At 36.5% G+C, this 17,937-nt stretch overlaps 1 pseudogene; it reads right to left on the minus strand.

Annotated features, from left to right (window-relative positions):
* Nucleotides 1–4,980: 4,980 nt before the first annotated feature.
* LOC132519145 (large ribosomal subunit protein bL9m-like) lies at nt 4,981–15,386 on the minus strand (annotated as a pseudogene).
* Between the last annotated feature and the right edge of the window lie 2,551 nt (nt 15,387–17,937).

The following is a 17,937-nucleotide window of genomic DNA, read 5'->3' on the forward strand; positions in this document are numbered from 1 at the left end:
GGGGTATACTTTCTTTTACACAGAAGTACAATGAATACAGGTATAGAATTTATTTTTATTTCACACATTAACATGTTTGAACTTTCCTGATTCATGAGATCAGAAAGTAAAATTTAAAAAAAAACATGTTTTTACAAAGTTGTGTTTAGAATATAGACATCCACATACTATATTTACACAGAAAATATGTTGAGTGGATGTGTGTGCGTATACATACACAAATATATAAATATGGAGACACCCATATTTATGTATCTTTACATGGTATATATATATATATATATATATATATATATATATATATACACACAAACACACACACATATAATCTATAGACATTTCCCCAAATGATCTAAAAGTATATCTATTAGCCTTCAGAAATGATGTGAAAAACAATGCTCTTTGTTTAAAAACAGATTATTAGTAATTGATTTGCATTCAATCAAGGCCAATAGGGTCTCTTTAAGATACAGATAAATTATATTCATTATTTATTCTTAATTAAAAAGGGACTGAAAACACACCTTGAGGGAGAGAGGGGAATTAATGTAAGCATTAGAGGGAATGATTTTTTTTCCCTTTCTAATACGAAGCGTTTCTTACATGATTTACGTGATTAATATTTGATGTATACAATTATCAGTAATAACAGATCATGTAACTATTTTTTCAAGTTCGAATAGTTCATGCAGATTAAGTATGCATACATTCCCAATTCAAGAGACAAGGGATAAAAAAGTGAACATAAAACTAGATTTAAGAAGAGATGTTTTTTCTGAGAAATGTTTTTCAGTAAATTCAAAAAATCTGACTGACATTGTCTTCCATAGTTCGTTAAATTTCATCAAATCATTTATCACATAGACTATATATTGCTCTGCAATCTTATTATATTCTATTTTCCATTCCTTTCCTTTTCAAATGTTAAATTATAACTACTGTCCTCAAGCCTGAAATCCAGGCCTGCCCCACTCACACCTTTTAGTGTATGATCTTGCTTCCAAGTTCAGAGAAATAGTTTAGGCATCAGAAAAGACCTTATAACTTCTCTAAGAGCCTCATAATCTCAACGTTATTGGCACCCATCCTTTCATCTTAAAAGGAAAATTTACGTCACCGTTTATATTAATCAGGACCATTGTGATTACAAGCCATAGCATGTCAACCCATGCTGCTTTAAGAGAAAAGGACCACGATGGCGGTAACAGAGAGGTCTATGCATTGGTCTGGTCAAAGATCCAAATGAGAAAACAAATTCTTTAATTCCAAGACTGATCTAGTCACCAATGTTTTTAACCCTGTTTCTTTCTGTCTGCTTCCTTGGACATCTTGCTCCATCAATCATCTCTTTGCCTTTCTCTCCAGTGTTTTTTCCCTCAGTATATATACATGTTCAAACTTCCCTAACTTAAAACTCTATCCTTCCACATCTAGATTCATTTATATGTGTAGTCTCTCACTTTGTCTCAGTATACCTCAACTCAACCACCAAGGTGTACCTTTACTTCAAATCCTCACGGTTCTAAGGACAAACCCTAAAACTCAATATATCTGAAAATTAAAGTCTCACCTCGGACCCTACAGAACTTGTCCTGGGTGCTACAGGTGCTTTCTGCCACAGGTATTTTCTAAAGCTAGCACCATGCATAATTCAATCTCTGAGTATCCTTGGCTTCTAGCTCTTCTGCTCGCTCTTTAAGAGGCTTTCAGGCTTCACTTCCAACTCGTTATGAGCCAAGGCCTCCTCTTACCAAAGGCCTTATTTGCATGAACATAAAGCCACTATCTCAACATCATTTCCTTAAACTTAGAGGATAGAGCCACATGCATTGGGCGAGGGGGTTGTGATAGAAGGATAGACAACAAGCTTTTTGGATATTTGGCTCACCATTGCAACCACTGGTGTTCCACTTTTATAGCTAAGATGCCAAATGATATTTTAAAATACTTTCACAGCTAAAGAATATTTAAACACCACTGTTTTACTGGATAAAATACAAACAACTTCCATTCATACTCTGACCAATGAATGTAACCTTCCTTCTTCCCAAGTCTGCCTCATATTTTTCAGTCTAGGAACCCTGAATTGTATTTCCCCTTGAACAACCCTCTCTCAACCCCTTTGCACCTTGTACTTGGTATTCATTTTGTGTGGAACCTCCTCAGTCACTTTTTTGTTTGGAGAACACCTGTTCATCCTTTACTCCTCAATGACACAAACTGCTGATTTTTCTCTGACATCTTTGACTTCTATACATGGATGTCTACACTTCTTTCTTCTTTTTTTTGGCAGTGCCATGCGTGCCATGCAGGATCTTACTTGACCCTCCATTTCTTCTAGAAGCGATTTGAAAATGAATCACAGAATGACTTTTGCCTCCCGGGCGTTTATAACCCAGAGATATCTGAGAATCGTATACAAAATGCTTAGCAACGAGGACAGGATTGCAAGCATTGTCTAAGATATGCTTACGAGGTAAGAGCTTATGCAGTGAAGTCTGTGTAGTTTATTCGAGAAGACATTCATAGAGATGAGTTTAAGTAGAGATTAGAGAAGACAAATGAAACTAAGTTATGTATAAGTAGATTATCTCTATTATAATTTGTCAGTAATAATCTGTATGCTCTTTATAAATGTTGTGGTGGAGACCACTTCACTTTATTTTGTTGATGTAATAATGCCTACATATTAAAGCAATAGGTTGACAAATGAACAATTTAATATAACGACCATAGAGGAGTTTTAAATTGCTATAGGATAGTTTCTTTTTTTTTTTTTCTGAATATACCAGTTCCCATCTTATCTATATATTGTCATCAAATTAAAGCCTAAACTTTTCAGAATATTGAAATAGAAGGCATTTTGAGTTCTTCGTCCAAGTTCAGCTAAATTACTTGGGAAGGATTTTTCTATTTTCAGGGTTTAGTTTGACAGCAGTGTTATCAATATCAGAAACTATAAATAACTCACTTTTTTTCATCCCAGGAGTTTAGCAACATGCCCAGCATTTAGTATACTTAGTTTAATAAATTAGTGTACTTAGTATAAATATAAATCGAAAGGTTTTATGAATGAAGCTACTCAATTTAGATTGATGTTCTGTATTAATCAGAGAAGTAATGTAATCTTTCTCCTGGAATTCTATAGAAGCAGAGACAAATTGATTTGAGAACAGAAGGGATATCTGGATAACTTTTCAAGTTAAGTCTTCATAGTGTGACTTAATTGCCCTTAATGAAATGTTGTGAATTCTTTGAATAATTCACATATCCTATAGAGAAAATTGTACATACATGTAATAGTTATCAAAAAAAGTTCACTATTTTTGTTATATATTAAAATAAAAATATATTAAATATTTGTGTGGGTTTTTTTCCTGGCATTCCTCCACTTCTTACTACAGTGTCCTTTTTTTTTCTAAATACAATTATTTAATTATTTAATTTAAATCACAGAGAGAAAATCGGCTTCAAGTAGGAAATTCCTATGGGATGTCTTCTTTCAGTAAAACAGAGGAGAAACTTGAACAGACACAATAGCTTTAGTTGTAGAAGCATAAGGATCAGTAAATCCCCATTGTGTTGTTGATTAAAATGATAGTTGGGAAAGGCAAATAGTAGCAACATCTCTAGAATGCCATAGTAAAAACAGTATTTCACACTAAAGGGGCTTCCTGTTATTCATAACTTGAGATTTCTTAAACAAACCTGTGTTTAATGTTTGGCTTTGACTTTGTCACTTTCTAACTTTGTAACCTTGGATAATCTCTCAGCCTCAGAGGCCCCATGGGTAAATTTGGGTTTTTTATACCTTTCTCCAAGCCTTGTTAAATACACAAACTATAAAGTGACAATAACTGGTAGAGTTTTTATTGTTTCTAGGATGTTGATGACAAGGATGGTGATTTTTAAGCAAGTCACCATACCAGGCCCTAAGCTAAGATCATTGGACTCAATGGTGAGTAAGACAGTTCTGACGGCTCAGAACCTCATATTCTATGTTTCTATTGCACACAAGTTTTCCATAATTTTGAAAAATACTATGATGTAAACCGACTAAGACTGAATTGTCTTCATCTGGTCTGAAGATTTTACTCTCTTTATATCAGATGGAGCAGAATAACATCCTTTGCTTTGAAATCAATACTTAGATAAGTAAGCTTGGAGTACATCCAAAGAGAAGTTTTATCCTTCATTCAATTATCAAGTATATCATATGTTCAATACGCTGTTTAAAAGCCAGTGATCATAAATAAACTTTTTTTTTTTTTTTAAAGAACACACCTCTTCATTTTTTTTTTTTTTTTTTTTTTTTGCGGTACGTGGGCCTCTCACTGTTGTGGCCTATCCCGCTGCAGAGCACAGGCTCCGGACGCGCAGGCTCAGCGGCCATGGCTCACGGGCCCAGCCTCTCCACGGCATGTGGGATCTTCCCGGACCGGGGCACGAACCCATGTCCCCTGCATCGGTAGGCGGACTCTCAACCACTGTGCCATTAGGGAAGCCCCGCACCTCTTCCTTTTTTCTTGAGGTACAAACATTCAGTTTGGATGATGAGAATGAGCTAGCTCTACCATTTACTCCAATGAATTCTAATGGAGGAAGAGGCTAAATAGGATGTAGACTCTTTTGGTCTATTAATACTCAATTTATCAAAATTACAGCCGGGTATTTCTGGAGCAGGACTGCCCCAACAAGGCCAGATGTGATAACTGTTGAAGATGAAGATGGCAAATATGGACAATTCAATATGTATATACAGTCTACTCTGCTGTCTTCCAATGGTCTCTAAAATTCCGTACTGGGTCAGAGCTGGGAGTGATACTATGGTGCTGGACCACCCTTGCTCCACTGCTCCTCGAATTCTGCTTTGCTATTTTGAAGGGAGAATAGGTTCAGATAGTCTGTGAGTTGGTGGGGGCCATTCCCTAGGCAGCTTACGGGGCTAACCAGTACTTATATATTTTGGTCTTGGGCCTCTCAAAGTTCACCACAGACACAGGTACCCTCACAGTGCCAAGCCCATTTACAGTGTGAAATAAAATTCATATTTTATGGTGACAAGAAAGTTATAAATATAAAATTTCTTCTCTGCCCTTTGACCTCCCTTCACCCTCCACTGTGCATCGTGTATCTGTATTATGAATTGACCAAACCTCCCCCATGGTCAGGAATACCTGCTCAACCAAAGAGAGCAACATTCTTCTAGCACCAACAAGACAACTCCTTAAAAGATAACATTCCTTCTTGATCTTATAAAGGGTCACATGACCCACCAAGATGCCACTTAGATCTGGATTATGTAAATTGTCAATACATCATTTGATGTTCAGTCCTCTGTCTCAAAAAACTTATGTAACTGTGCCTTGATTTCTAACCGGCAGAATAGTTAGTTCTCATAACTTTCTGAGATGCTCTTCCCAGGTTATAATCCTCAAATTTGGCTTGAATGAAATTTTCCAATTCTTTCTTAGATCAACTGATTAACTTTTTGTCCACAACCGTCACCTCACACCAGTATTCGCCCCTCTGTGCGATGGGCTTTCCTGGTAACTTTAACGCATGTGGGGTGACCACAACACCAAGATTTCTGAGGAAGTGGCCAGCAACTATTTCAGGGTCGCGGAGCACAGGCTCCGGACGCGCAGGCTCAGCGGCCATGGCTCACGGGCCCAGCCGCTCCGCAGCATGTGGGAATCCTCCCGGACCGGGGCATGAACCCGTGTCGCCCGCATCGGCAGGCGGACTCCCAACCACTGCGCCACCTGAGAAACCCTAGCTCCCATTTTGACACTGTTCTTCCTTCCCTCGTCCAGGTGACATCGTTTCAGAAATCTCACTGTCGCCTCACCTGCCTTGGTCTGGATCTTCTCTGGTCTTCCTTCTTGTCTCAGCAAGTTCTCCTCTTGAAACGGCTTCTCGTTTTCAGGAGATGCATATACAGCCAGTCCTTGAGGAAGTAGTCAATTACCGCCCACAGATTCTTTTCACTGAGACCAGGTCACCTCCTCCACTGGCTGCGTGAGGATGAGCTGCAAGTTATCTCTGGGCTGGTGTTTCGTGTCCTCTACCAGCTTGTGGACGTGGTGTTGCCGGTGCAGGCACGGGCTTCCGGCCCTCTTGAGCTAGCAGTGCTTTCCACCAGAGCACCCCGAAGACCGAGCTCCGATTGTGAGAGAGGCTGAGGTCAAGCTCCAAGCCAGGTTCGCCCCTTTCAAGTTGCGCCTGCAGGCTCTCGGGACTTCCTGGTCGCAGCAGCTTCTAAGCGCCCGCCCGCAGCAGAGCTCCGCCCCCCCCAAGGCCGCGCATGCGCAGCCACCGTGTTGTTCTACACGGGAAGCGATACCGCACAGAGGAGTTTGATACAGTCCCTGAACTGTAACTGAGGCAGAAGGGCGTCAGAATCTTCAGCTAGGAAGGTAAGGATGAGGTCCCCATCCCCAGATTAAAGTAAATTGCAATATATCATAAGGAGAAATTGTGAAAGATAGGCAGAGGTAATCTAAAATTCCTAGGAATTTACTTGCCGTTTAACTTTGCTCAGAAGTGTTTCATCTATAGTTGCCTTTCTTTTTTTTTAACATCTTTATTGGAGTATAATTGCTTTACAATGGTGTGTTAGTTTCTGCTTTATAACAAAGTGAATCAGCTATACATATACATATATCCCCATATCTCTCCCCTCTTGCGTCTCCCTCCCACCCCTCTAGGTGGTCACAAAGCACTGAGCTGATCTCCCTGTGCTATGTGGCTGCTTCCCAGTAGCTATCCGTTTTACATTTGGTAGTGTATGTACGTCCATGCCACTCTCTCACTTCGTCCCAGCTTATCCTTCCCTCTCCCCATGTCCTCAAGTCCGTTCTCTAGGTCTGCATCTTTATTCCTGTCCTGCCCCTAGGTTCTTCATATAATTGCTTAGTTTATACCCGTTGACTGAAAAAAAAAAAAAAAAAAAGCACAGCCTAGAAGTTGAGAGTTGTGTTTTAGTCGACAGACATTCTTAGGACTTCAAGCCTTGGAGACAGTATCTTAACTCTGAGAGACTGCTACAAACAGGAAAGGAGGAGGCCAGGATATAGAGGAGTATTTGCAACAGAATCAGGTAGTCAGAACATTAAAAGATTACTATTAATAAAAGAAAACCAGATACCTCAAGTTAAGGAAGTTAGCACTTTTCTAGGTATGGGAAGATGCAAGAGTCTGGGCTCACTGAAATCATTCTTTTGATGTGCACCTCAGCTCTCTGGGGCCAGTATCCTGTGTTTTCTCATCCTGAGTTTCCTCAGGCTGCACCACCAGGGGTGACTGTAGTCTGATGACTGGTAGACGGTGGGCATTCCTTGTTTCCTTCCTGAGTTCCCTCAGGGCTCACTGTCAGGGCATCTGCAATGTGATGGCTGATGGCTCTGACATCCTTTGTTTACTGATATGACAGGCAGTAATTTAGTTCTCATACCTCATAACATGTTTGAGGAATTCTCAATAACTGTGATACTCACTAACATTTGTTGAACACTGATTATCTCCCAATTACTGTATTAAACAATCTCCATTATATTTCTTTCTTACAACACATACTATTGGTCAAATTACAAAGAAAAAAATTCCCTCCAGCTATGTTAAGCAGAAAGGAATTTATTACAGATTATTAAATCTCTCACACAATCCTGGACAGGGTTAAGAAAAGAGAGATCTCGGAACCCTTTTCAAAGCTATGCGGCAGGACCAACTTTCTTAGGGAACTATTGTCTTGTCTATGTTCAGTAGGTGTATCAACACAACACTGCCGTAGTCAGGAAATGGCCATGATGAGGAAGCCACTGTTACTTTGGATAGGAAAAACTTTAGTAAGCAAAAACCTCTGTAAACTATTGACTTCTGTATCAACAAGCAAACACATCTTTTTGTGTTTACAAGATACCTGTTAGCATAAGGCCACTAAAAAAGAACCTCTCCTCTGTATAGAGAGGGATAGTGTGCTTATTACCTATTATTTCCTAAAAGCTGGGAATATATGTTTCTTGAGCATATTCTCTGGTTTGAGTTTTGCTGTGAGCTCCATAGTAGACAAACCATCCTTTGAGTTTGAAATCAAGTCTAAAATGGAGCAAAATATGAGTAGCATAATGAAGTTTATTATTAAATTATATAGGTAATGAATGCTGACCTCATTTTCCCATCAAAGCAAGTTAAGCATCAGTGGTAATTGATCTACATACTTAAAATCTAAAAGAAACCTCTAATAATGATAAATTTGATTCCTTTAATAGTTAACTGTGGTTGTTCAGAGACTTTTTTTTTTTTGAGAATGTAGTTCTCTTTCATGTGTTTGTGTATTACAAATAATTTAAACCATCAACATTATTTCACTCATACACATGAAACAGTACAACTTGATATCTTTTATTATTTACTATAAAAATATCCTGGGGCATCTAATGAGTTGTAGTCCAAATTATGTGTTCAACAAGAGAGCCTGCCAAAATTCTCTTATGCAAATCTGCTCCTCATATTATATTTGTCATTTCATATTCACCAAATTTCTTTAAGTTTTCAGACATTGTACCAGACTACACATCCTTGGCAAACAACATGATGAGATATATATTACAAGGCCACCTTAAGTGACATCACTTCTAATATGTACAAGGATTTGAAAGAGAAACAGAGCTGCCACATTGATTAATAACTTGATGTATTTTCAAATTAATATTCTTTATTTAGTGGACATTGTTAGAAATTTACTAAAGATTTTTAGGTGGGGAAACAGAGCAGAATGTTTAATATTACATAGTGTGACTGATTTCTTTTGAAAACCTCCACTAAATACATCTCTTTCATAAATCTCTCTACTCTGCCTTCCAGTCTGTGTGTCTCTGTTCACTCCTTTCCTTCAGAGCTCAGTGTTTTCTGTGTAAGTATCCCTTTCCTAGATCTTTACAATGAGGGTGCAGATTTAATTTGTGATCTTCTGTGTTCTATTGTAATTAACTCTCTGTAGTAGGTTTCAGTATGGCAGGGATCTTCTTTTATAGCAACATTATTTTGCTTGTTAAAATTGTAAGAAAGTTCCAAGGATTTAAGATTGGTACTTTAAAGTAATGAGTTGTATAATACACAGCTTTAAAAATCTATCCATTTATGTTGCATAAGGAAAAACTGAAACAAGTAGAGTCAACTGGATACACTCCTGCCTCACATCACACACAAAACTCAATTGTAGATTGCATAATTTAGAAGAAAATATCATGCAGTATCTTTGTGACTTTGGAGTAGATAGGATTTCTTAGACATAGCTAATGATAAGTGAAAATAATAATTTGTGCTGCATTAAAAATAATAACTTCTGGGCTTCCCTCGTGGCGCAGTGGTTGAGAGTCCGCCTGCCGATGCAGGGGACGCGGTTTCGTGCCCCGGTCCGGGAAGATCCCACATGCCGCGGAGCGGCTGGGCCCGTGAGCCATGGCCGCTGAGCCTGTGCGTCCGGAGCCTGTGCTCCGCAACGGGAGAGGCCACAACAGTGAGAGGCCCACGTACCGCAAAAAAAAAAAAAAAAAAATAATAATAATAATAACTTCTGCCTTCACAAGACACTAAGCATGGGGTGAAAAAGCAACCTACAGAAGGAAGATGATTTCACAGTACATGGATCCAAATAAAGGATTTTTATCCAAAATAAATAAAGAACTCTTACAAACTAATAGTAAAAAGACATAAATCCACTGGAAATATGGGCAAAAGGTTTCAGCAGACACTTAATAGAAGAAGAAATCCAAATAACCAATCAGTAAACATATGAAAAAGTGCCAAGTACATTGGTCATCAATTTATAGAGTAACGAAAGAGGCCAAGTAATATATTGTGTTAGAGTTCAGGTTCATGGTTATCTTTTGTTCTGTAATACCTGAAAGGGGACCAGGAGGGATTCTGGAGTGCTAGGGGTAATTCCATTTCTTGATCTGGGTGCTGGTTATTCAGGTGTGCTTTATTTGTCAGCAACTCTATGATTATGACAGGTGCAATTTTCTATATGCAGTTTAAATTATAGCCAAAAGTTAAAGAAACTGGAAAGAACACAATTATTCAATAGATACACACAATAAGAAGGCTCTTCTCAGAATGTTGGAGAATTTTGTTGTGGAGATGAACTGCATCTGATGCCCAAATAGGTAGTAGTCAAGAGAAGTCAGAAATGCCCATGACAGAGTCAAATCATTTGTGCACAAAAGAGCGTAGAATATGGAGGTACAAAAACAGCTGTTATCATGTTACTCTAAATTAGAAATACCCCTCATTAAATAGAGGGATGTTTTCGCTCATATTAAAATAATGATGCATGCCACTGCTCCCAGCTCAGTAACATTCACCATTAGTTGTCATTTTTGATTTTTTAAATGACTGAAAATGTAAAGAATAGGGGGATTGTTCCTGATGGAGCTATATGACTGACAAGTTGTCTTCTATTTATTTTGCACTAGGTAGTCCTATTCAGTTCTGCTGTTGATTTAAGTTTGTGTTGTAGGCGTTGATATAATATACTCCGGAAGCTGTGAGTGCCAGAAACAGTACATTTTCTGATCTCCTAAATTAAATTGCATTTGGCTCTACTCTCACATTTACCAGAGTGGATAGATGTCCAACTAATGTGTGGACCCTTCCTCTTCTCCTGCTGTTCTTCTAAAAAGCAGTAAATTGTTTATGGGTACTCAGATCAGTAGAAAAACATTTATACTTAACAGAAATTTTTCTGTTGCTCTAAGAATACATACATCTTCATTACTAAATCCAGCATGCACTTTGATTTTGTTTTCTAACTTGATATTTTGGTGGCATTTAAAATATTTTCTCACCAGATGCTTACACGTTCTTTTAATTGTATTCTGAAGAATTTTTCTTTTCTGATTTTCTTAGGTCTTTATAACTTCTACATCTCATGTTTTTTTAATCCTGTTTTATTCAGTATTGGGTTTTCCCTAAGTTCCCTCCTAGATCTTCTTTTTTTCTTCCTCTGCATTCTCTGTCTGAAAGGTATCTATCCACCTTCATATAACTATGAAGTTATATGAAGGTGGATAGATTTTTTAACTAATAACTAATAAATTTTTAACTAATAACTATATTTTTGTATCTTCAATTTTTGTATCTTCTTCTGACACTTTATCTTAGTTCCTAATCCAGGATTAACTATTGCCTGGTAATCATTATTACCTGTGGTACCTTACTCTTTTGTAGGCCCTTTAATCAAGATGAATAAAATCAATTTTACTGTTATACCAAAAGTTTTCCTTGTTTTGAAATACCTGTATAAAATTAACTTTTTCTTATAATTTATGACTAAAACAGATTCTAGACCCAAATCTCTTTAATATGTCTATCCTCTTCCATCCCAATCAATTTAACCTGATTGAAGTTTCCTTCACTTTTTTGCATAACTCACTGCAATAATTTTTTTTTTTTACTGGTTACCAAACTCATCTCTTTGCCTTCTATTATACCAGGCCTGAAACTTATCTTTCAGAAGTACATAACCATCACATTATTTGCTTTATTAGTTTAATCAGAGGTTCCGCATGGTACAGAAGGTGAAGTATAAACTCCTTCCAATGTGAAAACACTCCTTTCAGCCTCATCTTATACTACTTCCCACCGGATACTGTGCTCTACTCAGGGAGGATTGTTTGCCATCTCTTCATGTCTCCTTGTCTTATCCCATATTCATTTTTCTTGCCTGGAATACTTTTCCTCCATACACACTTTGAAAATTTCTCCTCTATCGCCTGTATTGAGGCAGTTATCACTTGCTCTGTGTTCTCCCTGGTAGGTTTAAGTGTACAAAAGGTGCAAGGTATACAAAAGGACAAACTCTCTGTCCTCGTGGAGATGGCATTCCACCCAGAATTGGAGCCAGACAATAAACAAGTGAACAAATAAATAAATAAGAAAATCACATGTTAATATACATGCTTGGAAATAAACAAAAAAGGTTTAGGCACTCTAACATAACTGGTTGCAGAAGGAATTTTAAAGAATAAGTCTTATGTTTGAGCATAGAACTTTAGCTGGGCCTTTGTACCAGTCAGTAATGGCGTTTAAATATAGTTTTTTTTCTTATTCAAGAATTCTAGAAGTAGGCTGTTGCTACCATGACTTAGGTATCCTTAGCTTCTTAGCTTTCTCCTTTAAGCTTATTGCCTCATGGTCACCTGATACCTCTCCATTCATCCTACCTCTGTACAAAGCAGAAAGAGGTAAGGAGTAGTTACATCTGTTGTTTATTTTGGGGGAAGCAATGTGTTTCCCAGAAAAGTGTACAACAAATTTTTGCTTATATTGTATTGCCAACAACTGGGAAATATGTATGCACTAATAGTAAAGGAGTTTAAGAAACTGTAGACTGTTACTGTTATACTTAGCTTGAAATAAACATGATCTCTTCCTCTATACAAAATATTGAGCAAAAAGATAGGAAATGGGCATGCTGAGTAGGCAACTATTCGTGAATGCCGCAGACCTTAAGGTTGAGAAATAGTTGGTCATGTCAGGCATCCCAGGCACAGGGAAACTCCAGTGGGAAAGCCTTTTGTGTATTTGTATCTGAGGAATAAAAGTAGGTTACTGAAGCCTGATAGGAGTGAGAAAGATGGGGTATGGTAGATGATGGATTCAGACATACAAAGTCTGAGATTATAACGTCTATCTCCTGCATGGGATCCTCAATTACTCAAGTTGAGGACCTACTTTTTATGCATTTCTTTATTCTAAGCACCTTGCAGAGTTCTAGACTAATAGTAAGTTTTTTTTTTCATGAGTGAATTTAGGGTAAAGCTCTATATAAATATACTGAAGAGCTCAGTGATTTCCTTTTTTATAAATAGCATAAACTGTATTCACAGGAACATATGGTAATAGGTCAAAATCTTATGACTGGTAGTCTTCATTTTTAGCGTAGATTTCTCTAAGGTTAATCATATTATTTGAAAACACAAAGGCCTATTTTAATTGTCAACTGCCTCAATTTCGTAATTCCTCCTTACATATGTTGTTTTGTTTTTGCAAAAGAAGTCATAAGAAAAATATATTGGTATGTTGGTCTCAATTATCAATATAATTTCATAAATTCTGTTTATTTTTAACTGTGGAGCTGTGATCATATTTGATATTTCACAGCTGTGAAAAATTCACAAATAACTTTGTTTAGTAGTATTTAATTAAGAAATTATAGATTCTGATTTTTTAAATTGGGTGCTGAGATTTGAGTAAATGGTCTATTTAACCAAATGTTACATTGAGTATATGATATATTAGCCCTATTTTAGGTGGTGTGCAGTTTTTATCATATGACCCGAAAAGAAATGATTGACTCTATTATTTTCTAAAGCGATATGCTAAACTGCAACTAGTGTTACACGTCACATCAAGTAAGGCAAAGTTTTTCTTTGTAATTGTTCTTTTGAATTCTTTTTAAATACAAAGCACAAGGCCCAGTGAGGAAAATACTAGCAGTAATTTTTCTTATAGTCATAATAAAAAGCTATTTGTGGAAAAGTTGATAATATGCTACAGTTGATTTATATTCAGTTACATACTATGTGTTATAACATTCAGAAAGTTTTTTGTGATTTATTTATCTTTACAAGATCTACAAAACCACTCAATGGTTTCTATTTTCTGTTTCACTTCTTTAAGACCAAAATATTTTTTTAAAAAAGTATATATATGGTTTTAGGTTTAATTTTTTTCCACCTAACACTAATGAAAAGTGGTAAATTTTTGTGTAATTAATAAATATTTATAAAGCACAGAGTTATTTCCGAGGTGCCCATGTACCTTATACTGAATTATTTTGAAAGTTTAATTTTTGCTTGTTGTGTTTCCCATCTGGTCTTACATTATCATTCTGTGATCTATTTCCAAAATAATGCTGGGAAATGGAGTGTTGATTTCTTCTTTACTAAAATATATTTTCATTATTTTTGAAGTAATGAAAACATTTCTATTTTTGTTTCATTAGCTGGCAACACCTTTTTCCATTATTTTATTTTAGCTGGCTAAGTTTAAATTTGACTCTGTGCCTTTTAAAATTCAAAGTGAAATAATCAGAACATTTGACTTCCATTTGCCATAAGCTGAAAGATTAGTTACTTCGACTAGAGGACAATATAATCAATAATGGCTAAATTTATGCCTAAGATGACCATCCTTGAAGATATCCTTTTCCTCCTTGGAAGCATAGTAAAGTCCATCATAAATCTGGCCAGGAAAAAGACCCTCAATTCCTTTTAACTATCTGTCACTTTCCTAAATTCCATTTTTATGGAAGGGAGGTAAAATAATAAATCACAAACCATTAGTCATGAAAGATCAATCATATTCCTAAAATATTCTATTCTACCACTTAAGGTCTAGATAGTTTTTATACACAGCCAAGCAGACTATTTTTTGCCATTTTCATACTAATGGGCTCCCCCAAAAAATTGCATAATAAAGCTCGGAATTATCAGGATAATTTAGATTTATGTTATTTTCCTGGATTAAAAAAGTAATTCAGCAGGCTTATACTTCCTTTTGTTACTCAGCTATAGTTTCAATCTTCATATGTTCCCAGAGTATATAAGTCAAAGTACCTAATAAATATTAAATAATTATTCTAATGCTTACTTCCAGGTTCAGAAGCAATGGAAGATGAAAAGCAAGGTTTTACTGTGCTTACCATCTCATTCTAGAAGCGCAAAACTGCATCAACAATTGAAATTTAGAGGAAATATAACAGTAAAATAGTATTACTCTCTTTTAACTAGAAGCAAGACCTGTTTAGTCTCCATAAAAAGATATAGTCAGGTAGTCTGCAAACAAAATCATGCATATTTATTTTTCTGACTATGAAACCTCCAGAATACTTCAGTAAGGCATTATTTTCCTCAATTAGACATTGCCATTCCCTTCAGTACCATAATGTGTATCTTTATAACTTCTCCCTACCCCTTCCCATTTCAAATAAATTCAAATATGTGTTTCTGTTCATTAGTCACAGACTTGTTCTATTCTTCCAAATTAGAATACAGCATTTCCCAGTGAAATATTATTCTGGTCTTACCTCCCAGTGGTGTGTTCCAGAGGAGACATTCCATGTAAGCGTCCTTCATATAAGTAAGGATGGCTTGGAGAACTATATTAAATCATCTTTTCTATAGACTGAAGATCTCTAATTTCTCTAATCTTCTGTAGCTGTGTCAAATTTTCAATTATTTTGACTATCGTTAAAACCTTCCCCAAAGAGCTTTCTCTTGAATTACGTTGTTCAAAAGTCTGCACACTCTCCTGGCAAAATCCTGACCATTGTTCATGATGGCAGAAGAATTGCTGGATTCTTTTCCTTCATCTTGCATCACTATATCAAAATGTATTTAAATGTTATGCTTTTTAACTTACAGTTGTGTCATCTGGCATTATTGAGCTGCCTCTCCTCAAAATACTCTCCTCTCTTGGCTTTCATGACACTGCATCCCGTTACTTCCATATGTGTATCTCTGTCTATGACCACTCAGTTTCTTATATATACTCTTCCTCTTCTATCTGTATACTTTCTTTTCTTGGGTTCTGCCTCTGCTGTTAGTCTCTCTTTACTCTTGCTGGCTTTTCGTAGCTACATTCATATCTTAAACTATCATTGATACAGCTATGCTCTATGGGTTAAATTTCAACCTTTCTCCAGATCTGCCCATCCTACTAGACATCCCGTGTGGATGTCCCAATCTCTCTTCCATTTTTCCCTCAGCACATCCAGGTGAATGGTGTTATCTGTCCCCAAATGTCAAAGTCTGAAATTTGGAAGTCCCTCTTTATTCAAAGTGTCACTGCCTTAGATCAGGGAGTTCACTCAGATTATTCAAATGGCTTCTTTATCCTTTTCTCTGTCTTTAATTTCTTACCCTCTTCTCTTATCCTCGCTGCTGACCTTTTCAGTATATCTTTAAGTATTGCCACAGTTTTTTTCTATAATATGCCAATTAGATAGTACACTGTTCCTTTTGCCTGGACTATCCTTTTTCAGTCTCTGTTACTACTTTCATGTAAAATATAACAAACCAGGAAGTCTCTAGAACATCCTACCTCATGTTTCCATTAAACTTTGTATGATTGCCACTTTATTGAATGTAAAGCGCTGGTTGTGATTTCTATAGTATGGCTAGACCCCAGCACAGGCAGAGGCATTATCCTCCCATGGAATCCCTTGAATGCCTAGTAAAGTGCATGCAACAGGGTAAAGATGCAATAAGTATTTTTCAAAAATCAATGAATAAATGAATGAACACAAAAAGAATACATATGTTCTTCATAGGCAGAGCCTATCATGATAAATAGCTATCAAAGACGTATCAGGTGTAGTATTAGGAACTTAAATTTTCTTAGTCATTCCAGAGATTTTCATATTGTAGGTAAGAATTAGTGCTATTTCAATTTATATGAAATATTTCAATTTAAGAATCTATTTAAGGAGTTTTCTTTTCAGTATGCGAAATGTTCAGATTTCCTATTTATGTCATCATTCCTCCTCATGTGGAATAAGCTTGGGAGATACTGAAAAAATGATGAACTAATTAGAAGACTACATGAAGAGTAAAAAGTAAGAGTAAGGGCAGTAGATTCTTCATTCATTTATTTACTCAGCAAATATTCATTGAGTATATACAACAGGTCGGGCACTGTTAGGTTATAGATGCACAGCAGAGATAATACACCCCTCCAAGTTTCCCTACAGATTTGTCTATCAAGCTTCCTACTCAGAATTTTCGCTCAGTTGTTTAATATGCAGGTCAAATTTATATGCCCAAAACCAAGGTCTTGAAAAATTTTCCCAACCCCTATTGCTATCTTAGTCTTTCTCATCTCAGTTAATGAAACGATTGTCCACACAGTTTCCCAGGTTAAATACCTGCAAGTCATTCCTTATTAATTTTTCTTCATATCTCAAATCCAATACAACAGTCAATCTATCAGCTCTATATTCAAAGTATATTCTTTTGGTTCACTTCTTTGCCACCCTTACTCACTCCTAGACTTCTACAGTAGTCTACTAACTTTTCTCCTACTTCCATTGTTGTTCACTAAATATAACCCTCATACAGCCACTAGACTAGCCTTCTAGAAATTTAATTAGAACCATATCACTACCTTCCAAACCTCCTTTTTTCTAGCCCCACTTAAAACTTCCATTGGTTTCCCCTTGCATCCAAATTAAAATCAGTTTGTTAAATAGTATAAAGGGTCTATATAATATAGCCTTTGTTTACCTCCTATCTGACTGCATTTTCTAACACTCTCCTCTCATTCACAGAGCACCAACTACAGTGGCTTTTAAAACCTCAAGCTTTCCCTTGCTGCCCCCTCTGCTCTTTCCACGAGTCCTTCCACGACTGACTTCTTTTTGTCAGTCAAGTCTTAGTTAAAAATTCACCTCTGGGAGGCCTTTCTTTACTTCACTAAAATTCTAACATACTATTCACAAGTTCCTTTCTAGATCATTTCTTTAAAAATTTTTGTTCATAATGCATCACAGTCAAAACCCATCTTATTTATTTTGTTTACCTGCTTGGTCTCTGTATCCAACCAACAGTATAGATAAGCACTATGTGAGCAGAAATTCTCAGTCTCATTCATGCTGTTTTTAGTGTGCAGAACACTCTCTTGTGAAATTTAAATTTTGGAAAAGGTTTCCTTAATTCCTAGAGAAGACACTTTGATGTTCATACTCTAAAATATATGGTATCCTTTTGATATTCTTGATTTCCGGATCTGGAGTGCCTCTCCTATTGAAAGTGCTCAGCTCATGCTGACAACAATTTTGCTTGAAAACCACTGTTATATGCAAACAAATACACAAATATAAATGATGTATCTAACCAAATGCAACTCTACATAGAAAACTGAACTAATTTT

This window comes from Lagenorhynchus albirostris, chromosome 4 (genome assembly GCF_949774975.1).
Source record: "Lagenorhynchus albirostris chromosome 4, mLagAlb1.1, whole genome shotgun sequence".
Classification (NCBI taxonomy): Eukaryota; Metazoa; Chordata; class Mammalia; order Artiodactyla; family Delphinidae; genus Lagenorhynchus; species Lagenorhynchus albirostris.